The sequence below is a fragment of the Chlorocebus sabaeus genome, chromosome 21 (assembly GCF_047675955.1).
Source record: "Chlorocebus sabaeus isolate Y175 chromosome 21, mChlSab1.0.hap1, whole genome shotgun sequence".
Taxonomy (NCBI): domain Eukaryota; kingdom Metazoa; phylum Chordata; class Mammalia; order Primates; family Cercopithecidae; genus Chlorocebus; species Chlorocebus sabaeus.
The window spans coordinates 67079007-67096740 of record NC_132924.1 but is presented as its reverse complement, the minus strand read 5'-3'; positions in this window follow the sequence as shown (position 1 = coordinate 67096740).

The following is a 17734-nucleotide window of genomic DNA, read 5'->3' as shown; positions in this document are numbered from 1 at the left end:
AAACGGAGTTTCACTCTTGTCACCCAGGCTGGAGTGCAGTGGCGTCATCTTGGCTCACGGTAACTTCCACCTCCCAAGTTCAAGCAATTTTCCTGCCTCTGCCTCTTGAGTAGCTGGGATTACAGGCACACGCCACCACGCCTGGTGAATTTTTTTGTAGTTTTAGTAGAGAGGGGTTTCAACATATTGGTCAGGCTGGTCTCAAACTGCTGACCTCAGGTGATCTACCCTTCTCGGCCTCCCAAAGTGCTGAGATTACAGGCGTGAGCCACCGTGTGTGTACTTTTAATAGTATTATTGCTGCACATTTCCAAAAGTTCTATTTTACTTTACTATTTGACTGGTTACATAAGAATTCTGAATCTGTGAAATTTTAACTTAATTCTTTTTTAACAACTATCAAAGCAGGAGACTTCCAAAGGTCTGTTTGGGCAGCTATTGCACAGCCTTAGGCTATCATTTGAAAGTAGATACACCACAGATAGAACCCTCATTCCAGCCTATGACTTCTGGAAAATTTTTCAATGCATATTTTTTTTTTTTGACAGAACTGAGTATAAATGGGGTTCTACACACAAAAAAAGACTTAACAAAAAAGCTGTAAAGCGAGCCTTTTGTGTATTTAACTAAAATGAAAATAAAAAACAAAACAATATTTAAAAGAGATTTTCTTCTCAAAACTTCCTTTTTCTTTCTAAGGCGGCAAAAAGTTTCTCAAAGTTTAGACCTTAGCACAGAGACAGTGGTCTACAGTGTTTGGTTTGAGGATTCCATCCTCACTTGGCCAGCACAGTAGTCTCCACTCAGCCAGCACAGTAGTCCTAACTTAGCCAGCACAGTAGTCTGAATTTAGTTCCTTGACTTGATACACAAGAGATTTAGGTTTAATCTCTCAAATCCGTTTTACACTCCAGAGCTGGCCAAAGCTGAGGAAGTCAACAGATTCAATCTCTCAGATTCTAGGGTGAGAAAGTTTGAGTCATATATGACTTTTCATTGACCCCACTACACATAGAGGGACGGTCCTATAGTTGTCTGGGAATTGTACTACATGGTTTAAAGAGAACTGACAGCTCTCTGAGCAGATCCTCTCACTCACAGGAAGTCGTTACTTAAACATGAAAATCTTCCCATACCATGCCCAACCTTTTCAAGTGAGAGAAAGGCCTTGGAATTCTACTATAACAGTAGTTTAAAAAATAGGCTACACCTTGCTATTATAAATGTACCCTTTACACTGCATCTCATAGTGTTTTCATCCACTTTTTAATATTGTTGTACCTAGAAATGTAAAACAGTTGAAATTCTTAGTTATTTCCTGCATAGACTTTTTTAGCCCTTAAAATCTAAAGGAAAGGACCATTTTCGTAGGTTCAGAGTTAGTCCATCTAAATTATCAAGGCTTCTCCCCAGTGTTTAGTCTCCTGCTAATGCTCTGGCAATGTTGATGGCCCACAGTGTTATTGACAGGTCACAGAACAGTTCAAATGCAAATGTTTATTTCCATCCAAAGCACCCATATGGATAGGTACAATGAGAAAGTGTTTTTCTCAGAGAATATATAATTGCTACATAATCAAAATATTTCAGGTGAAAGAAACACAAAGTCAGACAATAACCTTTGATCTTGGGAACAAAATATAGACCATATAAAACAGAATAAAATGCATTTAATGGAAACAAAAGGAATAGCTTTGAATGCATGAGCTGAATAATATGGTTGCAGGTTGTTTGCCCAGAATGAGCATGAGAAAATTAAAGTGAAATAACTGTTCATGTAAAACAATCAGAGAAGGCTACACACTTTTTCCCCTTAGCCCTATTATAGAAATATCTTTGCACCTGACAAGAATGAACACTTCTTAGTGAAGTTTGCCATCTTGTGGCAAATCTACTAATACAATATATATGCAACATTATTAACAAAGCTCAGGATTTAGAGTATATTTGAAATTTTAATGGTGCATTAAAAGCATGTATAATAAAATCCTGTTTATTCAGAATATTTGAGAAACTGGATGTCCTTGTTAACATTTTAAGTAGCTTAGCGATACCACAGATATCAATATTTATATCTATATGATACTTTTCAAGACATTGGAACTTAACAGTGCAAGTTCTGGAGATGGAGTGTCTAGATTCAAACCACAGCTCAATCATTTCCTAGCTGGATAAGCTTCGGTAAATTAGCTTTTCTTAGGATGCTTCCATTTTCTTATATGCAAAATGGGGATAATTTTAGTAACTACATGAGGTTGAGATGATAAATGTGGCATGTAACAAATTCAGGACAGAGCAAAGCAAAGCTAATCTCTCCTTGTATGTGGTAATCATTAATGTTATTATTATCTGTGCCCTAAATTATCTGGGACAGTTATTATAATCTTCATATTGTGAATTAGTGTGCAAGGTTTTTATTTAGAGACTCTGAAGAAAAAATATGCAGATAATGACAATGTTTAAACAGCTCTGATGATTAGGAGGTTCCCAGACATTCTTCCAAGCACTTTCCACATACGAATTTATTTCATCCATGCAACAATCCCGAAAAGTAGGTGTGATTATCATCCTAATTTATCAACGAGAAAATATAAGCATAGAGAACTGAAATAACTTTTTGAATGTCAACTTAGCTATAATATTAGAGCGAAGATTTAAACACAGATAATCTTGCACTGTAGCTTATGCTGTTAATATCTTAACCACATATTGTCTCCTGATATAACTTATATTTGGATAACTAGTAAGTATTAGAGAGATACTTTAAGGGCATAAAAATCAGGCAACTCCTCCAGAAGTACCAGGTTATTTAAATTTTATATATTCCATTCCCACCTGGGGCCTCCCTTCTGCATTATTATCTGTTCTTTCCCTATTTGATGTTACTAGACTATATTTTCAAAATGAATTATTTAAAGGTTTTCTATTACTTTAATTTCCAATTTGAACAATCTAATAATGTATTATGTGTCTGTTTTCTTTTCCTTCTCAGAACATTAAACAAACAAAAAGAAAAGATTTTCACCTTTTTTAAAAATACTACATCAGCAAAAACCTTCATTCAAATTTTTCACATTAGACATTTAATAAATATTTATGGAATAATTTATAATTGAGTAAATGAATGAATACTGTATTACTTTATCAAATCAACAACAATATGAAAACCACTACGTATTTAAATAACACCTGAAGGTTCTAAAAGCATGTGCACCATCTTCTCATCTCATTCTCTCAGGGGTACTGAAAGGTTAGCAGAGAAATTATAATTATCTGTACTTCACAGCTAAGGAAGGACAGTGAAGGTTGTTTGCTTTGTTCATAGTAGTCACAAGTCCCAACCAGGGGAAAATCAGAAGTGAAGTGTCAGAGCATACATTCAAAATCATAGTGTAAGAGAGTAACTTTATGTTTATCATTATTTCCATTGCAAAATAATAATTCCTTATCAGTGTGTGTTTGGGGAGTAAGGTGTTGTCAAACAGCTGTTTTCCAACTTTGTTTTGCTGTTGGGGAAATGCTTTTTCTCTATTCCATTTTATCTTGTATTTTCCTTTTATATGAGAAAAGTCCACAAAACCCATTCTTCTCTTTCAAAAGAAAAAGCAAGTCCATGGCCGGGCACGGTAGCTCAAGCCTGTAATCCCAGCACTTTGGGAGGCCAAGACGGGCGGATCACGAGGTCAGGAGATCGAGACCATCCTGGCTAACACGGTGAAACCCCATCTCTACTAAAAAAATACAAAAAACTAGCCGGGCGAGGTGGCGGGCACCTGTAGTCCCAGCTACTGGGGAGGCTGAGGAAGGAGAATGGCGTAAACCCGGGAGGCGGAGCTTGCAGTGAGCTGAGATCCGGCCACTGCACTCCAGCCTGGGCGACAGAGCGAGACTTCACCTCAAAAAAAAAAAAAAAAAAAAAAAAAAAAGAAGAAGAAGAAAGAAAAAGCAAGTCCCTCAAGAAGGAATTAAAAAAAAAAAAAAAAAAAAAAAGTCTCAAAATGGCCCTTCAAAATTTGCCTTGAGAGGAAATTGAAAAGTGGGTGATTAAAGGAGAGTAAATTTTACATTTCCAAACACAGGTCACTTTTATCCTTTTACATTATGCTTTGATCTACAGTGATACTTTAAGAATATACAGAAAAATGGCTTGTGTGACTGACGTATCAATTACCATAAGGGAATGAACTTTAATGTTACCAGAAGTTCCAAACAGTGGAATGACTGTGTGAAAACAAAGGGAGGTTTATACGTTGGGTCCAAAGAAAGAAAATAACCTGAGAGCATTCCTAAGGTATCCAGTACACTAACTGATGCCAGGATCTCATAAAATGTGGAGGTACAGTTGGATATTTCTTGAGATTAGTAAGATTTTCTTCATGCCATTCCTGAATGAAAGATGGAATCAGATCAAGCCATCGTTTTTATTAATAATCGGTGTATATCTGAACACTTTCTCTTTGACAGAGTAAGGAAAAGACTCTGTCGTGGCCCACTTTATTTTTCTGCATTCTAGCTTTGACCTCAATGTCTCCCCTTCGTACTTAGCATCTTTTCTGATGACTGAATGGAACCTCGTAACAGCTCAATTCACTACGTGGGAAATGGTGGCCAATTTTGGAGGGCTTTACGTTACTAAATACAATTCTGAAAACTTCAAGCATTTGAAAAATCTTTTAAAATGATTACTTAATATTTGGATAAGATACAAAAGTGCCACACTTTTCTCACCTCTTCATGAGGAGGGCACCCTTTAAAAGTTAACAAATATTGTTTTTGTGTTTTCTTCCTTGATAGTGATAAAAAAATTAATGATTCATAAATGCTCATTACCATTGTTAATGAAATCTTTCTAGTAACAGTTCTAATAATATCTACCCCATGTCTCTTCAATTTAAAAGAAAATTTTACCAAGAGATAATATCTTAGCATGCAGTTAGACTTTCATTAAAATGTTATTTAAAAATTATGTTTTCTGATAATTTCACTCTTTAACGGTTGTCAACTGACATTTAGTTTTGACTGTAGAATTATCTTCTTGAATATTTCTATTGGTTTACTTCTGAATTGACAGCTTCTATACCTATTTGGAAAAGTGGCACATAAACCAATTACTAAAGAGTTCCGTTAACATTCAGCATATACTAATGGTCAAAAAACTAAACTTTTTAAGTGGAAAAAGGCACAGCTTTTCTGATGTATTGTTTCTTACAAATGAAATAAGTAATATGTTCTACAAATGGGTAGAATTAAGATAACAGCTCCCATGTGTCCAAATATACTTCGCTCAAAAAATGATATTATAATTTTCCACTCTTCAGTTTTCATGTTTGTATACTAGAACCAGTAGAGCTATACATTACTTACAGATCACGAAAGCCAAAGGAACACATACTTGCATTTGGTGTATTTCCAGTCCGAGATGCCTTTGCACTGGAGGAGTTCACATAGAACTGCACAATATTCATCAGCTCACAAAAATGTAATAGGCCAAATCAGCATAGAAATATCTTGCCAAGATGGACTCAAGACAAAATGTTAAAATGTTTAGTGAGAAACTAAATATTTAAAATATTTTTTTTTCATAAGCAAAGCAACATCTGTAATTGGAAACTGTATTGTCACTGGTGATACAAAATGAAATGATTAAAAAAATAAAAAGTTTACATTGTTTTAAAATACTATTAACTCAATTAATTAGAGTTAGTAATTCCTAGTGGCTAATGTGGAGATTATTTCCTTCCTACTTTCTTTTTTGCTTATTTCATTTGTTTTTGCTTTTTTGTTTTTAGAATACTGCTTTAAAATACACTAGGCATATAGACCTTTCTTTTTTTTCTCTGATTAAAAGTCATTTTTTACACAGATACATAGTTTGCAATCAACTACAGCCCAACTTGCTTTCAGATTTTCTTTTAGCTAGTCTTACACAAGGATCTGCACAACTGCTCTCCTCTAGTAAAAGTGGACAGAAATAAAATTAAAAATCAAAAAATGGCAACAGAATAAAGGATGAAATTGTATGTGTCAACTTGACTGGATCAAGGAATGCTCAGAGAACTGGTAAAATATTATTTCTGGGTGTGTCTGTTGGGGTACTTCCAGAAAAGATTAGCATTTAAATCAGTATACTGAGTAAAAAAGATCTGTCCATACTAATGTGGGCAGGTTGAGGTCCTGGATAAAACCAAAAGGTGAAAAAGAAAGAAATGTCCCTATAACTCCTGATCTGTAACATTCGTCTTCAGCTCTCAGGTATCAGAGCTCCCCACCCCTGCACATGTCTTTTTACATCCCCTTCCTGTTTTTAGGCCTTGGGTCTCAGACAGAGAGTTACACCATTGGTTCCCCTGGTTCTCAGGACTGTGGACTCAGACTGCATTACAATTCTGGCTGTCGTGGCTATACAGCTTGCCTATTGTGAGACTTCTTGGCCTCCACAATTGTGAGAACCAATTTTAAAAATAAACGTCCTCTTCTCTCTCTCTCTCTCTCTATCTGATCTGTATATCCTATTGGTTGTTTCTCTGGAGAACCCTAATTTAAACATCTGATTGTGCACCAACCACATCGTCTCTGAAGGATCAAAAGTCACCCATGTATATAAAGTAAATAATCAAATCTTTGTCATATAAATCAGCATGTCCTTAAATATTTACAAAAAGATATATGTAAAACACTAACAACTACAAAATAGATTTCATTGACCAGAGTCTACATCAGTGGTTCTCAAACCATTGTTCCTGGAAAAAATGCATGAGCACCACTTGAAAGCAACCACTTTAAAAATGCAAATTTTCTAGACTCCTGTCAAACCTACAGAATCAGAAGCTTGTGGGCAGAAACCAGAAATCTATGTTTTATCCAATCACCTAGGTAATTCTCAGATATATTAAAGGTTGAGAACTGCTATTCTAAAAATACCATAGCAATGATTTCTTTTTTATTAGCTATCCCTGTGTAACTGGAGTTTTGGTAAAAGTCATTGGTACGAGTCATTACCTTAAATGCCTTTTTTCCCTCCTCAGCTCTGGAAAGGACACAAGAAGTTATCATTTCACAAATCTCTTTCTTTCACATTACAGAAATTTATACTGGTTTTAACAATTGTTTTCTAACTAGATTTTTAGGAATTATTAAAATATAATTGCAAACTTCAAACAATCAAAAAAGTTTATGTCAAATAATCACTTTTAAAAATGCACTTAGAGTATTTTGAAAAGTTCTAACCCGTATTATGGAGTTACAATTAATTACTGGATGAATTGTATTTTTGTTAAACTTTCCACATGTTTTGTTACTTTTGTTAGTGGAAAAGTGTGCGTCTTTGTATATACTTTAAAAATTTAGACCCAATAACAAATGCTGAAAGAAAGAGACAGAGAGATAGTTCACATTTGTCACAGAAGCACTTTATTTTCAGAAAATGAACTGTGCGCGGACTAAAGAATAACTATAATGAAATATATTATGATAGTGTAGGCAAACTTTTGAAAAGCTAGGTAAGCCAGGTAGCTTAGCAAGAAATTTGGCTTACTATCAGAAGGAATGATCACTATGCTACTAAAAAATAGAAAGTGTTTTATAGACTTTTAATAGAATATACAGTTATATCCAAAAATACAAAATCATATTATAATTTAAACCCTGTCACTTTCCAAAGGTATTTGAAATAATCAGAATTAGCCAAAGTAGATAATTAGTAAAGGCTGCAATGTCTCCATTTCTTCAAGAAACCAGTACAAGTTTTAAGAGTTTTATTTCACTATGATGTGCCAAATACGATGTGTTTAGTCTTTTCATCATAACCTATTTTGGGTGTGAATCCACTGGGGTTTCAGGGTCTCTTAAGGTAAAAGTAAGTCCCTGGAAGAATATATTTGGCAAACTGGGCTCCATTCTATGTACAGCTAAGAAAACCTTGAAAATGTCCTTTCCTAATAGTGGGTCAGGTCAAGATTACCTTCCTATATTTCTTATTGCATGTACACATTATGATTTTCTCAGATCATTTTCCTGATCTCTAGATTTAAATATAATATCTCTTAAAATATTATATTTTATGAATATAACTCCAAAATTAGTTTCCACATAAAAATATTTTTATTGTAAATCTACGAAGGGTAAAGTACGGAATTGTTTGAAGTTGTCGTACTCCATTTGTATATATATGCAAAATACAAATTTCTTTCAAGATCTTCATGTCATATATGTCACAGATAAGTAACTAAAGAGTGAAAAACTAGCAAGGATACTGGTATAGCAGTTTTCTGTAGAAAAACTACAGACAACTGTTATAGCAGTTTATTTTTATAGTAGGATATACCATATAATGGAAATAAACGTTTATTAACTGCCATAGAATCCTATAATTTTGAGTAAAATTTTGAAGCTAAGAAGTAACTCTGAATTCATGTAGTATAGGTTTTTGTTTATCTGTTTTGTTTTGTTTTGTTTTGTTTTGTTTTGTTTTGTTTTGTTTTTGAGGTAGAGTCTGGCTCTGTTGCCAAGGCTTGAGTGCAGTGGTGCAATCTCAGCTCACTGTAACCTCCACCTCCCGGATTCACATGATTCTCCTGCCTCAGCCTCCCAAGTAGCTGGGACTACAGGTGCGTGCCATCATGCCTGGCTAATTTTTTGTACTTTTAGTAGAGATGGGGTTTCACTGTGTTAGCCAGGATGGCTTTGATCTCCTGACCTCGAGATCTGCCTGCCTCGGCCTCCCAAAGAGCTGTGATTACAGGTGTGAGCCATCACAGCTGGGCGTATAGTTGTTTTTAACCAAGAAGGCACTTTGGAAGCATGTGGGTAGTGTTTTACAGCATATACTATACACATTATATCATAGGGTATATATTTAATTAATAGACCTGGGATAATGATAGATAATTGATTAAGAACCACTAATTAAATTATGTATTTTTATTTTATTGATAGGAAAGTTCAGAAAACAAACTGGCTTCTTGGTGTATACAGTAGCTGGAGTCTAAACTAAATTTTCTAACCTGATTATGAGATATTTATTTATACTTCACATTATTTTTCATTCTCACTGATTTAATTATTAAAATCATATCGCAATAAATGTAAAGATACTGTCTTGATTAAAAGAAAATGTTAATATAAGTGGAAGTTATCATTTTTATTATTTGGGGGGATTACAAATCTTTTCTACCCCCAGCTCCCTTTCTAATCCCATATGTTCAGTTTTGTTGAAGCTAATCAAATGTTTTCCAGACTTGTTTGGTTTCCTCTGTTTAGTTTGAGTTCCTTTTCTCCTCACATCAGGGCTCATATTTCTTCTCTCAATCTTTCTCCTCTTTATCCTTTCCTTCTCCTCTTTTCACTGCTCCTCCTTTTTGTTCTTCTACACTACCTATTTTGTGTCTTTTGGTTTCCATTTACTTTTGTTTCTTGCCTTTTCAAAGAAAAGCCTGACAACAATAACTCGTTTAGTTTTGACCAGTGGACAAATAGAACGCTGGATATAATGGAGGCCTTTACTCCTCTCTTCTGTTTTATTTACTTCGTTCTCTTTAAAGAAGGATCTTTATTGGAAGCATATAGATTTCTGGATAGTTGATTTAGCCACATTTTATTGTAATACCTTCCAGGTAACTAAGATGATATATGGAAGCATAGAAATAGGCATTTTTATATTTTAAACTAATTTTGATATTTCTTATAGTTAAATATGCTTTATTTTACTCTCAATATTCCTGAATTGACCTATGGCTGCTTTTTATTTTACATATATTTCTGATTACCATACCGTTGTTTTACTTCTTGCTTTTTTTCATTTGGATGTACAAGGAAACATAATCATTGCATATATACAGCATCAGGAAATGACTCAGAAAAATAATTTTCATTTTATTGATTTTACTCATCAGCAACATTAACAGAAAAAAAAAACTAATTTATGGATATGGGTTGGTGTATTTTCACATTTTGATGGAATAACTACAAAAACATTCAAGCAAAATAAAAAGTCGATTTTTAAAAGGAGGTTCAGTAAGATGTTTTCCTGGGGTTGTTTCTCATGTCTAATTATTTATTGCCAACAATTGAAAATACCTAAGTCCATTATGATTTAGGACTTTACATCTATCCTGTTCATTAACAAGAGCTCTGTAACTAAGATTACGAAAGATAAAAGTTCTAATGCTCATTTAAGCATGTAATAGGTTTTTAAATGATTATATATTTGAAAAGACATTTGGATGCTGTTAAAAATGAAATCAAAGCTATGAAAATTGAAAGAAAAAATAATCCATTGGATAAGTGTTCTCTTAAGTGCTTTTAACTCCACCCAATTCAGATAATACTGTGTGTACAAGGTTTCATTTAAAAGATTTGAATTATAAAAAACAGAACTTACGTTTAATATCTCTTTCATAATTTTATTTCTTCCCACCTCATGTCTTTGGTTATATTTAGCTTTTACTAATTAAAATAAACTATAATTTTTTAAAATGAAAAGACAAAAACCCAGTGGCAGAATTGAAGAATGGTCACTTTTCCGAGCTCTGACTGTAAATAGATTTTCCAAATAACCCCAAATACCTCATTAGTGACTAATACCATCTTTTTTTCCTGAGAATATCATGGGTAAACTACTCAATTTCCCTACCCCTCACGGAACACCAAACAAAAAGTGTGATTTAATTTACCATTATATGAAATACCAAACTTACCCTCCAAATTTTAAGTATATGCAATTTATTACTAATCTAGTTGTTAATGTTTCAAGGCTACCAATGAACTGTGATAAAAAAATGAACATTTTTTATCGGAGTAACTAATATGGCCACAGAAAGAAATATTTTTCTTCATTTGTCTTTTTCAATTTTCAAAGAATAACAGAATCTATGAGCTGGAGGGAGTGTTTGCTGGAAAGAGCTAAGTCAGCTTTGTCATTAGTGTGGCTGCTTTCGTTATAGTAACTCTTCCATCCATGGCCTCAACTGTTCCTGTGATATCAAACATACGTTTCCCAGAAAAGCTTATTTCCATATTAGATTCTGCTATTTTCATAAAATTATTTCTATATTAACCTGAAATATATTTAAAATGTTAGCTCCATTATTCCTAGGTTGTTTATTTGGAGTTTTATTTGGATATAATAAGTTGAATCCCTCATTATATTTGTTGAAGGTAAGTATCTGTCCTTCTTAAGTCATCTAATATTTACATATAACATTGCCAACTCCTTCAAAAGTTTATGTAAAAGTGAATAGAATTTTTATCATTTAGAATTTTTAACTGAATATTATATTGCAAATATTCATGAAGTACATTATATTAAGCAAATATTCTTAAATGAATATTTGAAATATAATATTCAGTTAAGTGCAAGATAAAAGATACTGCTATTTCCATAGTTTTGTACACCATGAAATTTAAAATTGCATTTCTCCGGACTGTATATAATTACTATAATGCATCAAACTATATATTTAAAATAAATAATGTTATCATATGTATATCATGCATCAGTAAATTTTATAAATACACACATACACATGTACATGAATCACTCTCTCTCTCTATAGTGATAGCTCCTGTTCCATTCCACCTTTTCCATTATTATTATTTTCTTTCATTGTTTTCATAACCTGTCTAGAAAATAGGCTAAAATAAAGCTGAATTTCTCATCTACTTGTTGAATATAGTGATGTTCAAGGCAGAAAACAAAGATTACAATAACAAAATAGTCAAGATCGAAATACACAGATAATGTGAAATGGAGGAAAATACTTATTTTCAAGTGTTCATAGAATAGCTACAAATATTAAACATGAGTTAGCATAAGAAGAAAATATCAATAAATTTAAAAGGAAGCACAATAATAATAAAGTTTTACTTTTTAATTAAAAGAAACCCCTAACACTTTAAAATAAAAAAACATGTTTTAAAACTCCCTTAGCTCACCACCGGGTAAAAAAGGAATAAAAACTAGAATTCCTGATTATTTTAGAATTTTACATGTCAAAAAATATGAAGTATAGATAAAATTCATACCAGAAGAATTTTTTTGCCTTAAATAATTTAACATTAATTAAAAAATAAAATAAACTAAGTATTAATAAAATAATATGAAAATTTAAAACAAGAAAGCAGACTTATAGAATAATAAAACAAGCAAAAAATAATAAATTATAAAACATGAAAAGAATAAACTTAGTGAATAAATCTTAGGTTTGTTTTATTGTGTGTGTGTATAATACCATAAAATATAATTAATGTTTTAGAGTAATTACTACATGAGGAGTACTATGCCAAATACTATGCATATCTGTCATTCACAGTAATATAATAATTTCTGTCCTTATCTTATATGTACTTTTTAAAAAATTTTAGTACATATGCATGTTTGGTATGTGGGCTTATTGCATAATGGTATGGATTAGGCTTCTGGTGTACTCATCACCCAAATATTGAACATTGTACCGAACAGGTAATTTTTATTCTCTGCAACTCAACATAACTTATTTTATTCATCACTCATCTTCCTGCTTCAGAAAACTTAATCTTGTGTTTTCAGTAGAATTATAGTCAAATTCAGTGATCTTTAGAGACATATAAATAAGGTAAGCTTACTAGAGTATAAGCTTCAAAAGGTTCAGGATCTTTATTTTGTGACAGTACATGTCACAGAGTAGATACTGAATACGTAATTGTTGGAAAAACTTAACATTGAAAATTCAGAAGAATTCAGGATTGAGTCTCCATTTTTCTACTAACTGCCAGAAATGTGTTGTGCGTGTCTTAGTGTTTGTGTCTCAGTTTAATACAGCCGTATTATGCAACATAATTTACCTCATCTATTCCTCCAGTTCTCGCACGACACATTCATGATTTGAAATGTAAACACATTACTGCCTTATCCCGGCAGGATGTTTCCCCCTGTATTCTGTGGTAGGGATTTGCTTTATGTCAACTCCAAAACCCCTTACACATTCCTCATTGGCCTCTTTCTCTTTCAACTAATTTACATGCTGTCCGTGAAGCAGAGATAAAATATTCAGTCCCCTCAAAGTGTGCTGAACACACAGCTTTTTTCAGACTTATCTCCTGGTGAGGCAGCACAGCAGTGAAGACCACAGACTCTTACAACCAGATTCAGCTGCTTACCGTATGTTTGGGCCAAGATAGGTGACTCCTCTAGATCTGCTTCCTCGACTGTAAAATGAGGACAATAATAGGACTTACATCAAAATGCTACTGAAGATTTAAAAAAGTTAATATATGTGAAGTGTTTGTGGCATAAAAAGTTATATGAAAGTGTTCATTTTTCTTTTTCTGTTACCTCCGCCAGTGCCTCATATAGTCAGTACTATTTGCTATTCTGGAATTATACATGGGATTACCTTTACAAAAGTGACTAACAACCAATGAATTTGCAGATGAATCTTTGGAATTAAAACTGACTGTAAAATGTGTCTATGTTCATGTTTAAATTGTATAGTAACAATAAAGAGTAGATTCAGCAGTGGGAAGAAAATTAGGTTTGTACCTTTGCCCACACACACAAAAAGAATAAAATAAATGAAAAAGGAAAGTAGTACATAAACTAAAACAATAATGGAAAATGAGATCAATTAAACACTAATTGATTTACTATAAGTAAAGTAAATAACTGATTATATATTGAATCACAGAAACTGAATATGGCTTATATACATCTTAAAGTAAACAGACATTAACTGTAGAATTATCATGAATACTGTGCAATTATCAATGAGGTGACCTGGAACCACTAAACCTTTTATATATTATAATGTCAAGTTGAAGCAAGAGATAGATATTCACTCCCAATCTGGCCACAGAAGTAGGCACCTTTGCGGCCAGTGTTGGATACACCATAGATCAACTAGAGGGGAATAGTGAGGGTTGAGCTAGAATTAAAGTCAAAAGAATGAAAGGAGGAATTTGTTGTTTTGTATAAATGTGCAAATCAAAGCATGTTTGTTTAAGAACATATGAGATACTGTCAACCTGTTGCTTCTCACAATGACTTTGGTGTAGGAGGACTTGTTAATAAATCATGTAAATATAATCATTTTACCTAATTTGTTCTACTAACCGATTAATATTGCTGCATAGAAGATAGCAAGAACTAGAAAAGGGAAAAACTGTCTCTCCTTGAGTGCCTTAAATGAGTTGGCCTAAACTTGAGGGAGTCTCAGTACCTATTCCTTTTTTTGTTTATATACACTTAAGGGGTTCAAATGCAGTTTTGTTACATGGATACATTGCATAGCCCTGAAGTCTGGGCTTTTAGTGTAACCATCACATAAATAAAGTACACTGTACCAAATAAGTAATTTCTCATTCCTCTCTCTTTCTTCTTCATCCACTCTTCTGTATCTCCAGTGTCTACTACTGCATATTCTATGTCCATGTATACCCATTATTGAGCTTCTTCTCATAAGTGAGAACATGCAGTATTTGCATTTCTGTTTCTGAGTTGTTTCACTTAAGATAATGGCCTCCAGTTCCATCCATGTAGCTGTAAAATACATGATTTTACTCTTTTTTTAATAACTGAATACTATTCCATTGTATATATGCACATTTTCTGTATCCATTTATCTACTGATGGATACATATACCAAATCTTTGCAACTGTGAATAGTGCTGAGATAAGCATATGAGTGCACCTATCTTTTTGACATACTGATTTCTTTTCTTTTGGGTACATATCCAGTAGTGACATTGTGGGATTGAATGGTAGTTCTATTTTTAGCTATTTGAGAAATCTCCATGCTGTATTCTGTATACTGTATTCTGCATTCTTATTTACATGCTGACCAGCAATGTGTAAGTGCTCCTTTTTCTCTTCATCTTTAACAACATCTGTTACTGTTTCACTTTTTCGTAATAGCCATTCTGACTAGTGCAAGATAATATTTTATTGTGGATTTAATTTTCATTTCTCTAATGATTAGAGGTAACAATTTTTTTTCATGTGTTTGTTGGTCATTTGTATATCTTCTTCTTAAAAAATGCCTATTCATATCCTTTGCCCACTTTTTAATGGGGTTATTTTGTCACTGTTGTTGTTTAGTTGTTTGAGTTCCTTATAAATTCTGCATATCAGTCCCCTGTTGGGTGTATAGTTTATAAATAATTTGTCCCATTCTGCAGGTTGTCTGCTAACTCTGTAGGTGATATCTTTTGCTGTGCAGGAGGATTTTAGTTAAATCCCATTTGTTTGTCTATTTTTGATTTTACTGCTGGTACTCTTCAGGTCTTAGTCACGAATGCTTCGTCAAGACCAAATGTCCAAAGGAATTTTCCTGGCCCAGCACGATGACTCATGCCTGTAATCCTAGCACTTTGGGAGGCCGAGGCAGGTGGATCTCCTGAGTTCAGGAGTTCGAGACCAGCCTGGCCAACATGGTAAAACCCCATCTCTACTAAAAATACAAAAATTAGCTGGGCGTGGTTGTAGGGGCCTGTAATCCCAGCTACTCAGGGGACTGAGGCAGGAGAATTGCTTGATCCCGGGAGGCGGAGGTTGCAGTGAGCCAATATGGTGCCACTGCACTCCAGCCTGGGGATAGAATGAGACTCTGCCTCCAAAAAAAAAAAAAAAAAAAAAAAAAAAGAAGTTTTTGTTAAGTTTTCCGCATATATATATGTGTGTGTATATATATATATATTTTAATTTCAAGTCTTACATTTTGGCAAAGTCAAAAACATACAATGGGGAAATGATGCTCAATTAATGATGCTCAGAAAGTTGAATTTTCATATGCAGGAGAATGAAATTGAACCCGAATCTCTCATCATCTACAAAAACCAATTCAAGATAGATTTTATTCTTGCTTTAATCCTGGAGAGTTTTGATAGTTCAGAACAGGGAGTAGGATAAGAAGTCAACCATAGTTTCTTCCCAGCTATCAATAACAAAAAATTTTAATATTTAAACTCTTCCAGAGCATTTAAGTGGTACTTACACACTGTGGAGTACTATTCAGCCATAAAAAATGAGATCCAGCCAATTGCAATATCCAAAATTTGCAATGTGCAAATTTTGCAAAAATCCAAAAATTGCAATATGGATGGAATTGGAGGTCATTATATTAAGTGAAATAATCCAGGTGCAGAAAGACAAACATCACCTGTTCTTACTTATTTGTGGTAGCTAAATATTAAAACAATTGAACTTATGGAGATAGATAGTAGAAGGATGTTTATCAGAGGCTGGAGGGTGTGGGTCCTTGGGAGGGAAGAGTGATGGTTAATGAGTACAATAAAATAGTTAAAAATAATAAATAATGTCTGGTATTGGCTAGCCCAACAGAATGACTATAGGAAAAATCATTTGATTGTTTATTTAAAAATAACTAAAAGAGTACAATTAGATTGTTTGAAACACAAAGGATAAATGCTTAAGTTGACAGATACCCTCTATTTGCCCTGATTATTACCTACCACATCACTGTATCAGAATATCTCATGTAACCCATAAAGATATACACCTATTATGTGTCCACAAAAATTTAAAAAGATAATCGTCTATTTCTGAAACCAAACAACCAAGTAACAAACAAACAAAACTTTAGCAAGTTTTAAATACTCTGCAAACTTGATCTACATAAAGGATATCAGTGACTGAATAGCAAGAAACATTATATTATAAAGTTAAATATTAGAAGCATCTGATTGAAGTCAGAATGCCTGTAGCAAGATTAGTATTTACCACTTCTAAAAGTTGAAGACAATACAATAAGATAATACATAGGTCAATTGGGTATAACTTTTGGAAATAATTATTTGCAGAAATATAATTACATAATTATGAAAACCAAGATAGAATGAAAATTCCAAGAATATAAAAGAAAAAATGAAACTGGCTATCTAGGAGGCAAATGTACACAAGAACATGGCTTTCCTCTACTTCAAATAAAACCTTTCCAGAAAGGTTGGCATTTAGCAAATTAACTTTACTTTCCAAATTACAGGGGAAAATGTACCTTCTGTATTGTCTCTTACTGATCCTGTCTTTCTTACCAGTCCCTTCACTACTGGGTAATATTAAGAGCATGGGGAAGTGAGGAAGATTTGAACTTGTTTATTAAGGGAACATCTCTGATGTATCATTTTGACTTAAAGCATACTCTAGCAACAAGGTAAGTTACTTTAACATTAGGATACTTAAATATATTACTTATATTGTAAGGTGCTGGAATAAATTCTCATTTTGATGAGTCCTTCTATCCACAAAACTCAGAGAAATTGTCCTTGGTATTGAAAGCTGAAACAAACAGCTCACGTGTGTCTGTTGTCCAGTTTTAACACTAGAGCTGCCCGAAACCTTCTCTGGTTTTATTCTGAAGAATAGTTCCTCATGTCTGATTCTGAGATTTTGTGGGAATATATCTTTTTTGTTGATTTCTCATGGGGAGAACTACTGAGAGGTAGATTTAGGATAATTTAAATCCTCAAATTATCATTGAAATGGTTCTGTTCACTTGATGTCACCACATCGAACACAGAAATGTAATTCAGTTTTAAAAGTGAAAGATAACACTCAAAGCAGAAATAAGAATGAAGAAAACAAAATATGTTTCTAGCTGGCTATCACAAACTGTGATTAAATGTTTGTGCTTCACAAAAGCTGAACCACAGTTTGTCAGTCATTTTCCCCAACAAATTCTGAGTTTGGAATCTAGTCATTGAAATTAAATCCATTAAAAAGATGAGGTCTTTAAAATCTATTAGA